The sequence below is a fragment of the Scyliorhinus canicula genome, chromosome 1 (genome assembly GCF_902713615.1).
Source record: "Scyliorhinus canicula chromosome 1, sScyCan1.1, whole genome shotgun sequence".
Lineage (NCBI taxonomy): Eukaryota > Metazoa > Chordata > Chondrichthyes > Carcharhiniformes > Scyliorhinidae > Scyliorhinus > Scyliorhinus canicula.
In genome coordinates this window covers 29,263,834-29,282,600 of record NC_052146.1, presented here as the reverse complement: position 1 = coordinate 29,282,600, position 18,767 = coordinate 29,263,834, and the positions used below count along the sequence as shown (strand labels likewise).

Sequence of the window (18,767 nt, the reverse complement as noted above, 5' to 3'; positions counted from 1 at the left end):
CTCCTTCCGAGAAGGGGTGGGAAGTCCACTACAGCTGGGCGGGGAAAGGAGCGGTCCTACTGCCTGGGACCGATCCAGTTTTGGCCGGCTGTGGGATTCACCGTCCAATCAGGATTCTTGATCTTAGCGGCAGGAAAGAAAATCCCACCCAACTATTGTCTTTCAGAACATGGAAACAATGTGTTATCTAGATATTTGGATGTTGTCGCAGATATTATTTAAAAAAAATAAAGGTCACAAGTTTACCTTGGAACTGTCAACAAACATTTAAAAAATGTTTTTTAAAAGAGTACTCAATTCTATTTTTCCAAATTAAGGGGCAATTTAGTGTGGTCAATCCACCGACCCTGCACATCTTTAGGTTGTGGGAGTGAGACTCATGCAGACACGGGGAGAATGTGCAAACTCCACACGGTCAGCGACCCGGGATCGGAATTGAAGCCGGATCGTCGGCGGCGTGAGGCGGCAGTGCTAACCACTACACCATCATGCTGCCCCTTACAACAAACATGCCTTTTCCAAGAAATCACCTGACCAGCAAGGCACCGAGTCCGCACTGGCCCTTAGAAAGAGCACACCACCCAGGCCCCCACCCTATCCCAATAACGCAGTAACCTCACCTAACCTTTTGGACAGTAAGGGGCAATTTAGCATGGCCAATCCACCTACCCTGCACATCTTTGGACTGTGGCAGGAAACCAGAGTACCCGGAGGAAACCCAAGCAGACACCGGACGAAAATGCAAACTCCACAGTCACCTGAGGCTGGAATCGAACCCCAGTCCCTGGAGCTTGTGATGCAGCAGTGCTAACCACTGTGCCATCCACTTGAAGGGTAACTACAATCATATTAATGAATGGGGGAAAATGTTGATAAAGGGATTGTGACTTGCGAAAAATCACATGACAGAGATAAGCCTTAATCTTTGGACTTCTTGTTTTTGAATTGAACATCAGAGGATGAACTGTAAATGTGGGCGGAGGGGGAGGGGGAAGCAAAGAACAAAGAAAGGTACAACACAGGACCAGGCCTTTCGGCCCTCCAAGCCCGTGCCGACCATGCTGCTCGACTAAACTACTCTTCTACAATTCCTGGGTCCATATCCCTCTATTCCCATCCTATTCATGTATTTGTCAAGATGCCCCTTAAATGTCACTATCGTCCCTGCTTCCACCACCTCCTCCGGCAGTGAGTTCCAGGCACCCACTACACTCTGTGTCAAAAACTTGCCTCGTACATCTACTCTAAACCTTGCCCCTCGCATCTTAAACCTATGCCCCCTAGTAATTGACCCCTCTACCCTGGGGAAAGGCCTCTCACTATCCACTCTCTCGATGCCCCTCATAATTTTGTAAACCTCTATCAGGTCACCCCTCAACCTCTGTCATTCCAGTGAGAACAAACAGAGTTTATTCAACCACTCCTCATAGCTAATGCTCTCCATACCAGGCAACATTCTGGTAAATCTCTTCTGCACCCTCTCTAAAGCCTCCACATCCTCTGGTAGTGTGGCGACCAGAATTGAACACTATACTCCAAGTGTGGCCTAACTAAGGTTCTATACAGCTGCAACAAGGAAAAGTACAGCACAAGAACAGGCTCTTCGGCCCTCCAAGCTCGTGCTGACCAATAAATGTTTATTGTTACACATAGGCTTACATTGACACTGCAATGAAGTTACTGTGAAAAGTCCCTATTCACCACATTCTGGCACCTGTTCAAGATTCTCAGCTGGTACAGGAATTGAACCCACGCTGCTGGCCTTGTTCTGCATCACAAACCTGCTGTTTAGCCCACTGAGCTAAATTATCTCAATAATAATAGCTTATTGTCACAAGTAGGCTTCAGAAGCCCCTGGTTGCCACATTCCGCGCCTGTTCAGGGAGGCTGGAATGGGAATTGAACCCACGCTGCTGGTCTTATTCTGCTAAACCAGCCCCCAAAGAGGAACCCCAAAGAGGAGAAAGGTGAAGGAAAGGTAGATACAATTGGCAGGGGGCGGGGGGATTAAATATATGTTAAGAAAGAAATGGTAAAAGACAGTTAAAGTGAAATGAAAACAAATGGGTCGAGGTGGGGTAGAGCTGATCATCTAAAGTTGTTGAATTCGATGTTCAGGCCGGAAGGCTGCAGCGTGCCTAACCGAAGAGATGTTGTTCCTCCAGTTTGCGTTGTGCTTCACTGGAACATTGCAGCAGGCCAAGAACAGACATGTGGGCATGGGAGCAGGGTCTTTTGTTAAAATAGCAAGCAACAGGAAGGTCAGGGTCCTGAATGCGCACAGACTGAAGATGCTCAGCAAAACGATCACCCAGTCTGCGTTTAGTCTCTCCGATGTAGAGGAGACGACATTGGGAGCAGCAAATGCAGTAGACCAAATTGGAAGAGATGCAAGTGAAACACTGCTTAACCTGGAACAAATGGTAGGATCCGTGTGTTTATAATAGAGGCATAGAGCATAAAAGCAAGGAAGTGATGCTACACCTCTACAAATCATTGGTCAGATCACATTTGGAATATGTGCACCTTATTTAAGGAAGGATGTTTAAGCCCAAAAGAGAGCGCAGAGTAGATATACTAGAATGATACCAGGAATGAGGAATCTTGGATACAATGAAATTTTAATCAATGGGACTTGTTCTCCTGATAGCAGATCAATAGGTGACCTTATTGAGGTGGTCAAAATTCTGAACAATTTTGACAGGGTAAAGGAGGAAATTCTGTTTCCGTTAGTTGGTAAGTCAGTGACTATGGGTCACAATTTCAAATTAGTCAGCAAGAGAGCTAGATGAGGAGAAACGTCTTTACTCCGCTGGGATTTAGAATGCACTGCTTGGGAGAGTGGTGGAGGCGGAAGCCATCAGAGGTTTCAAAAGAAAGCTGGACATATATTTGAAAGCGATGATATTTGAAAGTGATGAATTTAGAGGGCTACAAAGATGGGGCTGGGGAATGGGACTAGCTAGGTAGCTCTTTCAAGGGGTGGTGGTGACACGATGGGCCAAATGGCCTCCCTTCTGTGCTGTAAAATTCTATAATTGTAGTAGGAAAGGTAAATGAGCTACTTTGCCTCAAGCAAATAAGTACTGTAAAAGCTAGTATACTGGCCACAATATCATTAAATTTGACTACGGATTTTCACTTCCACAAATATTAGCAGCTTGTACATCTGCAATGACATGGCTGGCTGAAGGCTTGTCGATTAGATTGTCAAAGCACACCTGAAATCAGGAACATATCATTCGTGATTCACCACAAATGGTGGAAAGCTAGAGGTTTGGCCTGACCTACTTCCAAGTAGTATTATAGAAAAGTATAGAGAGGCAAAATAAATATTAAACAAACCAGAGGTTGTTGGAACTCAGTCCCAAGGATTTAAAAACTAACTGGTTAGGTATTTTCCCCAAATTGTCAAGAATAAAAATTAGTTGGAAAGACAGGGCAAGGCACAGCATGTGTATGAGCAGTTTCAGTGTCCCCATTTCATTTTGTTGGTCGTTCAATGTGTAGAAAAGCAGAGAGAACTACTGACACAGAATATTTCAAAATATTAAACTTATTTTACCAAGAGAAACCTTTCTCCATCTTGACACAATTAATTAGGATCTGGCAAAGAACTGCTAACTAAGTCAAAAATAACATATATAATCTTGTTGGTTGTTGAAAAATTCCCTTTTCCCTTGCCAATTTTGACTTGAATTAGTACCATGGTAAATCATTAAGCCAAGCAAACAATGCAGTAAGATTCCATGCCATTTTCCAAACAACTTCAGCAATCAAACTTTTATTTACTGTTTTACTTTTGTTGTCAAAGTACAAAGTTGTAAAGTTCAGACTACTAAAATGCACCTCTGTAACACAAGATCAACTCCTCCAGTTTGGATGAAAGAATTTCTACTCTTGCAATGAGAATCTTCTTTTTAAAAAATCATCATTGCTGACAATGTGCATTTAAAAGGAATAGGTCAATATTTCCAAGTAATTATGTGGGCAAAACCAAAAAAAAAAACAATTTTACATTATTTTTGCAACTAGTGCAGAAGTATCACGTAGTAATGATTTCACTCACAACCAGTGGAGTGATGAATTAACACAACTAGAAGTTTCCTTAAGGCAAGTAAAGATGGGGAAGACACAAATGGGTAAAGTAGCACATTGTTGGAAAGTAATAAGAACAATGCACAAGCTAGCCTGTGGATATGTACCAATTTGGTACTGAACCACGCACTTCAGAAAATTTGAACTCTGGTCTTTGCTAGGTTAGCTGATGTCAGCCAGGGAACAGTGGGGGAAAAATCAGCAGAAGGGGGCGTCCATGATTGCAATCCTTATTGATCCTTGCAGAAAAGTACGTAACTGGACATTTAATAAGGTCAGGCTTGCTTGTAATACTGGATAGACATGTTGATCTTCAGAGGAATGTCAATGAATATGTATGTGACTATGCTCTATCATGAGACATTACTTTTAGGCGATGGTAGAAGAAAAGCAATGCGCATCCTCACAGAACATTAATAACAACAATAACACTTAGCAAAAATCTGTGTTCAACCCCTCTGACCACCCCATTGTGGCTTTACTCCAAGCCACAGACATTTCCACTGGATTCTTAAATGATCGGGTACAGCTCGGGCAACAAACAATAAGTAGTGGGTAGCTTAGCAGCTCTCACAAGCCTGTGGTCTGACGTGCTTTGACCAATGGCTCCTGTTAAGGGCTACTGCTCAGGGATACAAGTGAAGGCCAACATCAGGATTCATGGAAGAGAAATGAATGTTCTTCAAAGGTGGTGAAGAGAAATGAGTTTTAGCTGTAGAAATTAACAGCTATGGGAGGGAAAAATTTCTCGGAAGGGAGAAGCTATCCGCTCAAAAAAACATCTCTCTCTTCAACTTGTCCCAAAGAGTCAGAACATACATAGGGACACGCAACAAACAAAAAAATACTGAAATGTCCTTCCTGCTATTCCTCTAGATGACATTTTAGTGCAATTACACTCAATTCTGAAAATGCGCAGTCAGAATTGCCCAAATTGAGGATTTTGAATTATTGAGTAGTGGCACACTGGCATCTCCAATACCAACATTTTTAACATAGCACAGATTAACATAGAACATACAGTGCAGAAGGAGGCCATTCGGCCCATCGAGTCTGCATCTACACACTTAAGCCCTCATTTCCACCCTATCCCTGTAACCCAATAACCCCTCCTACCCTTTTTGAATACTAAGGGCAATTTAGCATGGCCAATCCACCTAACCTGCACATCTTTGGACTGTGGGAGGAAACCGGATCACCCGGAAGAAACCCACGCAGACACGGGGAGAACGTGCAAACTCCGCACAGAAAGTGTCCCAGCGGGGAATCGAACCTGGGACCCTGGTGCTGTGAAGCCACAGTGCTAGCCTCTTGTGCTACCATGCTGCTCAATGATTTTTATTTTATACAGAGTCTGATCTCAACAAAGAAAATGAAGAGCTTTAATTCAATCTATCTTTATCTTCTGGTGTTGTCTGATCTGCTCTGCACTTCCAAGAAAATCCACTTTTGATACAAAAATAAAATGATCTTGAAGATCTCGCTTTAGCTGCTGGAGAAACACGGCTGTAAAAGCTTTCCAGAGCACACATCACCATTGTGTGTCTTTTCTGGCTGGTTTAGCACAGGGCTAAAGGGCTGGCTTTTAAAGCAGACCAAGGCAGGCCAGCAGCAAGGTTCAATTCCCATACCAGCCTCCCCAAACAGGCGCTGGAATGTGGCAACTAGGGGTTTTTCACAGTAACTTCATTTGAAGCCTACTTGTGACAATAATCGATTTTAATTTAATTTCCTATGGCAGAGGTAGCACTGGAATGCAGAAAAGTTGGTCCGACAACCAATGCAATTATCTTGCTCTGAAAGATATTTCGACTGACCACATTCTCATAATGCAGATCTGAAGGCTAGAAACTAGCAATAGTTTCGGTTTTTCAAATAATCTTTTTGTAAATTTTGTGCTAACCCAAAGGGGTGTTAATTCTATAAACTTTGCTTTTCACATAAATCAATAGCAGCAAACATTCCCAGACCATATGCAACATGAATTAGATACAGCAAATCATTTTGTTCACTCTACTCCGAAGTGTGTAGCTTCAAATAAATATCTTTCCATAATAGCAATCCTGTGTCTTCAGCAAGAATAGAATATTAATGCCAATTCAGAATAGTTTTAGGTAGTTGTCTCATGCCCATTAAGACTAGACTTAATTAAAAAAAAAACAATAAAAACATTTATTAAAAAAAAGACTAGACTGAATAATGCCAAAATAAATGTACCCTTCCCTTTCAACTAAAGAGACAGGAGGACTGTTCAGAGAGGTGAAAGACCAGAGCCTAACCTACTACACAAGTCGTTTTTAAAAATTAGACCAGATAAGGAAATTCAGCAGAAGAAAAAGGGCAGTCAGAGCCGCATATATTTTGGCAACTTGTTCAACACCAGAGATAACTATTGACAAATGAGGTGGGATTCAGTAACCAAAGATAAGAAAATTCTAGGCATGAAGAGGAAGCTTTTACTCCATTTGATTTGAAGTGATGAGCAAAAAGAAAGTTAAGTGCTTTGATTGTTATCGTGGTTATTTAAAGGTACAAAATATCAATTGAAAGAATGATATTTTAGGATAATAGTCCTTAAAGCAAGTATATCTGAGTGAGAAACTAAGGGACAACTGTTTCTGTAAGGTACTAGACTGCTGGATCGTCCTAATGGTTAGGCAGGTGCAGTTAGGACAAATACGTGCTTAGATAGCATTATTTTTTTTATTTTTGATAAGCCAGAGTATTATTAAAAGGTACTTATTCATTTTGAAGGAAGTTAGAAAGCAGTATTTGTGCTGTACTGTTCTATGTTCTATTTCCCAAGACTGTTATTCATGCTTGATATTAATATTTGGACTTTGATCATCATAGTTTGAAGATAATACCAAATTGGGGGTTAATTAATAAGGAAGAATGAAATAATACAAAATAATGTAAAAACCTACAGATTGGGCAGATTCTTTCTAAGATCTAAGTAATATTTCTATTTTTTAATATTTCTATTTTTATTTTCCCTATCAAAGTCTATTACCTCACATTTATGTTAACGTACCATTTAACCTGCCCAATCTGAAAATTTAAAAAATATTACCATTCTCATTCCTCCTCCATATTAACCAAACCCCAATTTGATATCATTTTCAAACGATGATTATCGAGTTACTTGTTCCCAAGTCCAAACTGTCAAGTATGACTAAGATAGTCTCGGGAAATATTCAGGTTTTCTTTCATCTGAATAAGTACCCTTTAATAATACTCTAGCTGGACAAAATAGAGAGCAATACTATCCATCCAGTTATTTGTGCTAACTTCACATTCATTAGCATGATCCTGCTGTCTAGGGATTTAAGGATACAGGTGAAACACATCATTCAGAAACAGCAACTGAAATACTAACAAAGCACGGGGGATGGAGTGTTATTTCTATTGGGATAGAATTAAAACATGGGAAAGCTTTGTTAAACTTGTAGAGGACCCTGATTATATCACCACAGAGGACTGTGCAAAGGTTTGGTCTCCACACTATAACAAGAATAAAAACATTGGGGAAAGTGCTAAAAAGATAGAGGTTGGTTCCACTAATTTAGATATTACAACTAAGGAAAGATTGAATGGTTGGATCTTTGAAAAAGCCATAGAGGTGGCCTTACGGAGGTCTTTAAATGTTTCAACTTTTGAGAATACAAAATGAGGGCCATAAATTCAAGATTGTTTGCTAATAAGTCAAATAGGGAAATAAGGAAATATTTCTTTATTCAAAATGGTTAGAATATGGAACTTTCTATCACAGAAAGTGTTTGAGGCAAATAGCTTAGCTGCTTTCAAAAGGAAACTCGATGAATACATAACTGAAAAGAGAGATACTGAAAGGATGAAAGACAACTAGAATGGAAAGACATTCCTGTAGAGTATAAACGCTGAACAGACTATTAGAATGAAATGGCCTATTTTTGTGTTGTATATTCTATGTAAATTAGAATTCAGTTGCTGGACTTCCGGTTGCGGCGATGCGGAGCTATGCCGCACGTTCGGTGGCTCCCGCTATTTTCGGTCTTTTGGGCTCTTTTAAGGGCCCGTAGTGGTGCTGTTTGGACTTTGCCCCGTGTGGGAACACTTCTTCTAAGATTCTCTGCCCGTGGATGGCCTGGACTAGGAGTGGAGCGGTCAAAAAATCAGCTTTGGAGCAGAGAAAGGTGCGAGGCAGGAAAAGCAAGATGGCGGCGGGCGGGGAAGCAGCAGCGTGGCAGCAGTGGGCGCGAGAGCAGCAGGAGCTGCTTCAGCACTCCTTCAAGGAGCTGAAGGCAGAGATTCTGGAACCGTTTATGGCCTCCCTGGACAAGCTCATGGTGACCCAGACGGCTCAGGGTGCAGAGATCCGAGAGCTTCGACAAAAGGCCTCAGAGAGCGAGGACGAACTCCTGGGCCTGGCAGTGAAGGTGGAGTCGCACGAGGCGCCCCATAAGAGGTGGTCAGCGAGGATGGAGGAGATGGAGAACCGAGCCCGTCGGAAGAACCTGCGGATTCTGGGCCTCACAGAGGTCTGGAGGGTTCGGATTTGGGGGCCTATGTGGCTATGATGCTGAACACGCTAATGGGTGCGAGGTCATTCCAGGGACCCTTGGAGCTGGAGGGTGCCCATCGGGTGCTGCTAGGGAAGCCCAGGCCAAGCGAGCCGCCTCGGGCGGTGCTGGTCTGTTTTCACCGCTTTGTCGACCGTGAGTGTGTGCTGAGATGGGCGAAGGAGAGTAGCAAGCGGGAGAATACGGAGATCAGGATCTACCAGGACTGGAGTGCGGAGGTGACGAAGAAAAGGGCTGGGTTAACCGGGCGAAGGTAGTGCTCCACAAGAAGGGGGTCAAGTTTGGCCTGTTACAGCCGGCACGCCTGTGGGTCACTTATAAAGACCGCCAGGTCTATTTTGACTCCCCGGAGGAGGCCTGGACGAAAGAAGCTGGACTTGAACTGAGGACTGGGGAACGTTGTACACAACCCGGAGGCTTTGTCCTCTTCGGTATACTTTCGCTTTATCGGTTCTATTGGATGATGTCTTTTGCTGTTTTGCTTTTTGGGTCTGTTATCTGTTTACTTGGATGTTTTGTCATGTTTGGATTTAATTTTTTTTCCACTGGTTGAGTTTAGGTGGGGTTGCAGTCCTGTTGGGTCATGTGCCCGTCTTTTCCCGCGTTTTGGGTCAGGGGGGCAGGGCTCGAGATGAAAGCGCGGGCTTTTCTCCCGCGCTGGAGGAGCAGGGGCGAGGCCGGCACTGGGGAGATGGTTGTGAGGCACTGGGGAGGGTCATTGGGGTGGCGGGAGCAGCCGGGGTCAGCTGACTTATGGAAGTACAATGGAAGGAGTTACGCAGCTGGGGGGGGGGGCCCTAGCTTTGGGGGGGGGGGGGGGGGGGGGGGGGGGGGGGGGGAGAATCGGATTGCTGCTGGAATGGCCAAGGAGCTGGAGCGTGTAGAGGGGGTCAGGATGGGGGTCTGTCACCGTGGGGAGCAGGCACGTGGCGGATTACGGAAGGGTGATGGCTAGTTGACGGGGGAGGGGGGGGGGTAGGTGGCCCCCTGAAATGTGAGGGGACTGAATGGCCGGTCAAACGGGCCCACGTGTTTGCGCACCTGAAGGCGGATGTGGCCATGCTTCAGGAGACGCACCTGAAGGTGAAAACAGGTTAGGTTGAGGAAGGGATGGGTGGGCCAAGTGTTTCATTCGGGGAGTGGTGATCCTGGTGGGGAAGAGGGTGTCGTCTGAGGTGTCGAATGTGGTGGCAGACAGTGGAGGGAGGCATGTGATGGTGAGCGGCAGGTTGCAAGGGGAGCGGGTGGTGCTGGTCAATGTATACGCCCCAAATTGGGATGATGCGGGTTTCATGCAGCGCATGTTGGGCCGGATTCCAGATTTGGAGGCGGGGGGTCTGATAATGGGGGGGGGGGGGGGGGGGGGGATTTCAATACGGTGCTGGATCCGCCACTGGATCGATCCAGTTCCAGGACGGGTAGGAGGCCTGCGGCGGCTAAGGTGCTGAGTGGGTTTATGGACCAGATGGGAGGGGTGGATCCTTGGAGGTTTGCGAGGCCGAGGGCCAGGGAATTTTCATACTTCTCCCATGTGCATAAGACCTATTCCCGGATTGATTTTTTTGTTATGAGTAGGGCACTGATTGCGAGGGTGGAAGATGCTGAGTATTCGGCGATAGCCATTTCTGACCATGCCCCGCACTGGGTGGACCTCGAGCTGGGGGAGGAGAGAGACCAACGCCCACTGTGGTGCTTGGAGGTGGGGCTGTTGGCAGACGAGGAGGTGGGGTGGGTGGGGGCGGTTGGCTCGAGGATGTATCAAGAGGTATCTGGAGGCCAACGACAAAGGGGAGGTCAGAGTGGGGACGGTCTGGGAGGCGCTGAAGGCGGTGGTTCGGCAGGAGTTGATCTCCATTCGAGCCCGCAGGGAGAGAAGCGAGCGGAGAGAAAGGGAGAGATTGGTGGGGGGATGGTGAGGGTGGACAGGAGATACGCGGAGGCCCCGGAGGAGGGATTGCTGAGGGAGCGGCGCAGCCTCCAGTTGAGTTCGACTTGTTGACCACCAGAAAGGCGGAAGCTCAGTGGAGGAAGGCACAGGATGCGGTGTATGAATATGGGGAGAAGGCAAGCAGGATGCTGGCACACCAGCTCCGTAAGCGGGATGCGGCTAGGGAGATTGGTGGAGTTAAGGATCGGGGAGGAAATGTAGTGCGAAGGGGGGTAGACATTAATGGGGTCTTCAGGGACTTTTATGAGAAACTGCATCGGTCCGAACCTCCGGCAGAGGAGGGGAGATTGCCGCTTTTTGGACCGGCTGAGATTCCAGAGGGTGGAGGAAGGACAGGTGGAGGGTCTGGGGAGCCAGTTGAGCTGGTCAAAGGGATAGGGAACATGCAGTCGGGGAAGGCGCCGGATGGGTTCCCGGTTGAATTTTACAAGATGTAGGCAGACCAGTTGGGCCTCCTGTTGGTTAGGACCTTTAACGAGGCAAGGGAAGGGGGGGGCTTTGCCCCCGACGATGTCTCAGGCACTGATCTTGATTCTTAAGCGGGACAAGGATCCCCTGCAGTGTGGGTCATACAGGCCGATCTCACTCTTGAATGTGGATGCCAAGTTGTTGGCAAAGATCTTAGCCACGAGGATAGAGGACTGTGTGCCGCAGGTTATCCACGAGGATCAAACGGGGTTTGTGAAGGGGAGGCAGCTGAACACTAATATACGGAGACTCTTGAACATTATAATGATGCCGGCGGTAGAAGGGGAGGCGGAGAAGGCCTTTGATAGGGTTGAGTGGGGATACTTGTGTGAGGTGCTGGAAAGGTTCGGGTTTGGGGAAGGGTTTGTCAGGTGGGTGAGGCTGTTATATGAGGCCCCGATGGCGAGCGTGGCCACGAATAGGAAGAGGTCGGAGTATTTTCGGCTATACCGAGGGACGAGGCAGGGGTGTCCCTTGTGCCCCCATGTTTTTTGCGCTGGCAATTGAACCCCTGGCTATGGCGCTGAGGGAGTCGGGGAATTGGAGGGGGCTGGGTCCGGGGTGGGGAGGAGCATCGAGTGTCGCTCTATGCGGATGACCTATTGTTGTATGTGGCGGACCAGGTGGGGGGAATTCTCCAGGAATTTGGGGATTTCTCAGGGTATAAGCTCAACTTTGGGAAGAGCGAGCTGTTTGTGGTACACCCGGGGGACCAGGAGGGGGGGATTGGGAGGCTCCCACTGAAAAGGACGGAGAGGAGCTTCAGGTACTTGGGGGGTTCAGGTGGCCAGGAGCTGGGGGGCCTTGCATAAGCTTAACCTCACAAGGCTGGTGGAGGCAAATGGAGGAGGAGTTTAAGAGGTGGGACATGCTGCCGCTGTCTCTGGCGGGTAGGGTGCAGTCAGTCAAGATGACGGTGCTCCCGAGATTTCTGTTCCTGTTCCAGTGCCTTCCGATCCTTATCCCGAAGGCCTTTTTCAGGCGGGTTACAGGAGTATTACGGGGTTTGTGTGGGCACCACGGGACCCAAAGGGTGAGATGGGTGTTCTTGGAGCGGGGCAGGGGGGCTGGCGCTGCCCTGCCTCTGTGGGTACTATTCGGCTGCCAATGCAGCAATGGTGCGTAAGTGGGTGTGGAGGGGGAGGGGGCAGCACGGAAGAGAATGGAGATGGCGTCCTGTGTGGGGCACGAGCCTGGAGGCGCTGGTAACGGCGCCGCTGCCTCCAATGAGGTATACCACGGGCCCGGTGGTGGCGGCTACCCTCAAAATCTGGGTGCAATGGAGGCGGCACAAGGAGGTGGTGGGGCCTCGACGGGGTCCCCGATATGGGGGAACCACCGGTTTGTTCCGGGGAGAATTGATGGCGGGTTCCTGAGTTGGCACAGGGTAGGTGTCAGGAGGTTGGGGGACCTGTTTGTAGACGGGAAGTTCGCGAGCCTGGGTGAGCTGGAAGGGAAGTTTGAGCTCCCCCCAGGGAACACCGTTAGGTACATGCAGGTGAGGGCGTTTGTCAGGCGGCAGGTGGCAGAGTTCCCTCTGCTGCCGCCGCGTGGGATCCAGGACAGGGTGCTCTCGGGGGTGTGGGTTGGAGAGGGGAGCATCTCGGCAGCGTACTAAGTGATGCAGGAGATGGACGAGGCCTCAGTCGAGGAGCTGAAGGGTAAATGGGAGGAGGAGCTGGGTGAGGAGATAGAGGGGGGGGACGTGGGCAGACGCCCTGGTGAGGGTGAACTCCTCCTTTGCTTGTGCGAGGCTTGGCCTCATACAGTTTAAGGTGCTGCATAGGGCTCACATGAGGACGAGGATGAGTTGGTTCTTTGGGAGTAAGGACAGGTGTATTAGGTGCTCAGGGAGTCCAGCAAATCATGCCCATATGTTCTGGGCATGCCCAGCGCTGGGGGAATTTTGGAAGGGCGTAGCAAGGACAGTGTCGAGGGTGGTAGGATCCAGGGTCGATCCAGGCTGGGGGCTCGCAATATTTGGGGTGGCGGAGGAGCCGGGAGTGCAGGAGGCGAAAGAGGCCGGCATTCTGGCCTTTGCGTCCCTAGTAGCCCGGCGAAGGATTCTTCTTCAGTGGAAGGATGCGAGGCTCCCAAGCGTGGAGGCCTGGGTCAACGATATGGCATGGTTTATTAAATTAGAGAAGGTGAAATTTGCCCTAAGGGGGTCGGTGCAGGAGGTGGCAACCATTTCTGGATTTCCTGGCAGAACGATAGGAGAAGGCCAGTAGCAGCAGCATAGATGTTCTGTGCTAATGATGGGTGCTATTTGTTTCATCTTTTGTGTATACACGGGGGCGGGGGGGGGGGTCCTGTCCTTTCTGCTGAAGGGACTGGCATTTGTTTTGTGCGAATGAAGGGTGTTAATTTATCTCATCCTTTGTGTATGTACGGGGGGTGGGGGGTGTTGTTCTTTCTGTTCTTTGTTTTTTTTTTGTTTTTGTTGTTGATATTTTGTGAAAATTTGAATAAAAATTATTTTAAAAAAAGAATTCAGTTGCTACTACCAAAAATTTATCTAAATAAAATCAAATACTCAGGGAGCCCAAGCTAAACTTTCTTGGATATTCTGGAAATATCCCCCCCCCCCCCCCCCTCCCTCCCCCCAAAAGTATGGGCAGAACAGAAAGATAAATTCATATAACACTTTTATCATATCACTCAGACACATGCAAAAGTGGTAGTCAGTTTATGCACAGCTAGATCTCAGAGGTGACAACTAATCTCTTTGATGGTGAAGGCTTAATAAGGAACATTAAGAAAACGGAACCACTGGACATTAAACAATTTCCCCAATGAAGACTTTTAGCTTCAACAATTTTGCTTTAGGTAACATAACCAAGTTACAACAAGTAGATGACTGAAGTTCCAAGCAATTTACAACTGAGATAATGAATCAGGATCTTGTAGTTATACAGAGTAAATCAACAATGCTATTAAGTATCCAACTAAGATTGATGGCATTATAACATTTTAAAAAACATATATATATAGATTTTAAAAGAGAACCCAATTCTTTTTCTTCCCCCAATTGAGGGGCAATTCAGCGTTGCCAATCCACCTAGTTGGCACATCTTTGGGTTGTGGGAATGAGACCCACACAAACCAGGTACTCCACGTGGACAGTGACCCGGAGCTGGTATCGAACCCCGGGTCCTCAGCGCTGTGATGCAACGTGCTAACCACTGCCACCACCCAGAGGCATTTATAACATTAAAGGGAAACAGCCTCCGTCAATCTATTTACTAAAACTTCAAGGTGAATGCACAAATGTTGCTACAAATACCGAGTTTGGATGGATGCAGATTTGGGGTCCCATTCAGGCTCAGGTTGCCCTCTGAGGTTAGTCAAGTTGGGTATCCTAAGGCAGAAGTGCCCTGGGACAGTCAGCCACAAGAGCCAAAAATCATAAAAAGGAAAACTTATCTTGAAGCCTCTCAAACAAAAGTCAGTATTTTCAACATATAATAAAATTAAACTGGCGGCAATTTAAGATTTATGCCAAACTCATTCCACAGGTGCTGCCTGTACCTGCTGAGTATTTTGAGAATTGTATTTTCTATTTATTAGGCTCCCCACTAACAGGTTTGACTGTTAGATATAAACTGCTCTGAGTTCCTTGCTCAAATATTTCACAGACTGTGGGAATCCTCTGAGAAGCTGGCAGCTTTAAATTTTCTGTGTGTGTATGAGTAGTATCAATTCATTAACACTCCTCTGTATCAATTAGAAATATTATGTAGAAAAAAAAACACCTTATGGATTTGACATTCTTGATCGTCATAGTGGTGATAGGAAATAATACAGCAGCTTAAGCCACTGCTCAAGTCATAATATTCAATAAACGCATGATGGAGAGAACATGGTCAAATAAAAGCAACCATCACAGAGCCTTGCATGCACATCACTTATGTGAACACAGTGATAATTGTTGCACACTCTTGAAACATTTAAACGATGTTCACTTTGGAGAAGACAGCATCATTAAGTTCTTTCTTCATAAATAGTCAAGATTCATTAAAGATTGTTTTCTTCACAAACAGTCAAGATTGAGTAAAGATTGTCACAGTAAACTAGCCTAAAAAACACCATAGTTTGGATGGATGAGGGTTCTTTCAGCAGGTTTTGGTGGTTCCAGTTTTAGATGCTTTCAGTCATTTCTTCTTCATTTTCTATTTTGTCAGCCAATCTGGCGCTCCTGAAACAGAAAGTTTTATATTAGCTAAACAGTGTGCCAAAGTATTGCAATCCTTTCTTTCCTCATGTTATCCATGCATCTATAGAAGCTGTTTCAGATCATTCCTACTTCATAGAACATAGAACGATACAGCGCAGTACAGGCCCATCGGCCCTCGATGTTGCACCGACATGGAAAAAAAAACTAAAGGCCATCTAACCTACACTATGCCCTTATCATCCATATGCTTATCCAATAAACTTTAAATGCCCTCAATGTTGGCGAGTTCACTACTGTTGCAGGTAGGGCATTCCACGGCCTCACCACTCTTTGCGTAAAAAACCACCTCTGACCCTCTGTCCTATATCGATTTCCCCTCAATTTAAGGCTATGTCCCCTCGTGCTAGCCACCCCCATCCGCGGAGAAGGCCTCTGCTGTCCACCCTATCTAACCCTCTGATCATTTTGTATGCCTCTATTAAGTCACCTCTTAACCTCTTCTCCTCTAACGAAAACAATCATGTTCCATACTCATGATTCAGAAATTAAAGGAACACAACCAAGCACCCAAATAGGCAGCAGATCTGGCATGGATACTTACAATAACTTTAACTGCAATCTGTCTAAATCCAGTTATGCGAATGGGTGGATGCAGAATAGCTGCTGTTAAGAAGCTGTCACCAGGAAGATCAAGTGTGAGCGTGCATGTTTTGTGAGTGGGCGTGGGTTAGTTTGTCCAACTAAATAGTATTGCTTCCTTGCTTAAGCCTCCAACAAACATCTAATCTACATATTTGAGAACTGACTACCTTCCTACAGATCTTCTGCTCTAGAAGTCCAAGCTAACATTGGGACATAGTGGGAAGACGGTGGGTCAGAAAGGTTAAGGCGTTTCCTTCATTTTATTGCTCCCTGCCTGGTGTTGCGTGCCTGCTCAATTGCACACACAACTTGCATTTATGCAGCATAGTAGAATATCTCAAGAGGCCGTACAAGACTGTTACCAAGCAAAATTTGACACAAACCACTATTAAAAAGTTTGGTCACAGAAGTGGATTTTAAGGACAGTCTTTAAAAGAAGGAAAGACTAAAGACATAGATTTTAAGGACTGTTAAAAAGAGGTGAGGCAGCAAAGAGGTTTAAGCAGAGAATTTCAGAGCTTAGGGCCCATGTAGCTGATGATACAGTTGTGAATGACAGAAAGATGAAAAATAACGGATGTACAAGAAGCATGAATTGGAGAAGTATAGAGCAGTGGAGGGTTGAGAGACTAGAAGGAGTCACAGAGAAGGACGGGCGAAGTCAAGACCATGTAAGCGTTCCTCGTAGCTCACCATAGCACTGCGTAGTTGAACTATACAAAAATCCAAAATCTGATCCCAGGTATGTGCAGTATTAGCCAGGGTAGTGGTTGGGAGATTAAGATTTTACTTCATTGCTGTTGTAGGAGGGCAACATTTTCCAGGGTTCCCGTTTCTGATCACTAGTCAACAAACTCTTTTGAAGAGCAATTGAAATCAGATGAAATGCCACATGATTGAATAGTTGGCTCACACATCAAAAAAATATGAGACAGGCATCCATGGAACTGTATCCAAAAGGGTGGGAGATCAGTGAGGAATGAATTAAAAATAAAATTGATCATGGGGTAGAATATGTACAAAAATAAACACATATCTGAACTTCAGACAAAACAGTGTACAAGGTTGCTGCATTCAGAGACAGCATTTACCTCTGCCATCTGTTGCAGCAACAATTCAAGCCCAAACATCAGGGCATGCTCCCCACTGTCTGCAACAGTGAAAGTCACTATGGTTCTAGACATTTTATGCTCTGGCTCCTTCTAGCTGCTTCTGGTGACAGTTAGGTTGTGTTAACATGGTGATCTATCAGATCACTGATTATGAAGTAATTACAGTTACATTAGCATTAGTGCTGAAGAAACTGCATTGAGGTAGGTGTATTGCTGAATATCCTGCAGATGCAGGACATCATAGGCTGCATGCATGTGGTTCTCTGCACACTCCCCATCAGGAACCAACACTGTTTTTCAACAGATAAGAGTTTCCAGTTCCTCAAATATTCAACTGCAAGTGGTCTCAGCCAGTAGGTATGTAAAAGCAAATACGTGGATGCTGAAATCAAACAAAAGCAGAAAAGACTGCACATCTCAGCAGGTCTCACAGCATCTGTGGCTAGAGACGGGAACTACATTTTGAGTCTGAATGATGTGTGTGTGTGTGCGTGTGGGGTGACATGGAGCTGGCTAGTACGGCTGTGATAGGTGAGATTTCTGCATGCCACTTCACTTCACACCGTCCTGCTCTCATGCCCATGGTCTGGTCAGTGTACCCTGCTGCGAGGACTCTGTTTTTCCCTCACCATTGTCCCCCCCCGTCTCGCCATCTGTTCCTGTTCCACGTTGTCCTTTGACACACTAGAGTCTAGAATTTAGAGTGTAGAAGGGGGCCTTAGCTCATCAGAGTCTGCAACCGGCCCTTGGAAAAGAGCACCTTATTAGCCCATACCTCCACCATATCCCCATACCACACCTAAGCTTTGGACAATCCACCTAACCCGCACATCTTTGGATGTGGGAGGACACTAGAGCACACGGAGGAAACCCACACAGACACAGGAGAATTGCAAACTCCACACAGTTACCCGAGGTCGGAATTGAACCCGGGTCCCAGAGCTGTGAGCAGCAGTGCTAACCACTGTGCCGCTGATCTCTTCATAGTGCCACTATTAGCACCCTTGTTAGTCATAATTATTCCATTTATATTCCTTTGTCTTTCTATCCACAAGATCTTTGTCAATCTCACTTATTGCTGGCCCTCTCTACAGCCACATGGGTAACTTCTCATCCCACACAAACCACCCTGACACGATACTCAAAATTGTTCTGTCCCTGGTTATGGGGGGGGGGGGAAAGAGAGAGAAAGAGAAATAGAGAGAGAGGAAGAAGGAAAAAGAGAGAGAGAAAAATATAGAATAGAGAGAGAGAAGAGAGAGGGGAAAAGAGAGAGGGAGAAGACAGAGAGAGGAGAAAGACAGAGAGAAAAAAGATACAGAGAAAGACGAACAGGGAGAGAGAGACAGGGAGAGAGAGAGAATCAGAAATAGAGAGGAGATAGAAAAGAGAGAGAGAGGAGAGAAAAGAGATGAGAGAGAGAAAAAGAGAAGAGAGAGAGAGGGGAAGAGAGAGAGAGAGGGGGAGAAAGAGAGGGAGAAAGAGAGAGAGAAAGAGAGAGGGGGAGAAAGAGAGAGAGAGGGAAGAAAGAAGGGAGAAAGAGAGAGAGGGGAGAGAGAGAGAGGAGAGAGAGAGAGAGAGAGAGAGGGAAAGAGAGAGATAGAGAGAGGGAGAGAGAGAGAGATAGAGACGGGAAGAGAGAGATAGAGAGAGGGGGAGAGAGATAGAGAGACGGGGGGAGATAGAGAGACGGGGGGAGATAGAGAGAGAGAGGGGGGAGAGAGGGAGAGAATAGGTGGGAGAGGGAAGAGGGGGGAGAG

General features: G+C 46.2%; 1 protein-coding gene across 8 annotated transcripts in view; it reads right to left on the bottom strand.

Annotated features, from left to right (window-relative positions):
- Positions 1-13,707: 13,707 nt before the first annotated feature.
- Positions 13,708-18,767, bottom strand: part of LOC119953985 (protein-tyrosine sulfotransferase 2-like) — a 129,823-nt gene continuing 124,763 nt past the window's right edge. For all 8 annotated transcript variants that reach the window (XM_038778968.1, XM_038778875.1, XM_038779054.1 and 5 more), the window contains one exon: positions 13,708-15,274. The gene's annotated coding sequence lies outside the window, so the exon portion shown is untranslated. The remainder of the gene's footprint in view (positions 15,275-18,767) is intronic.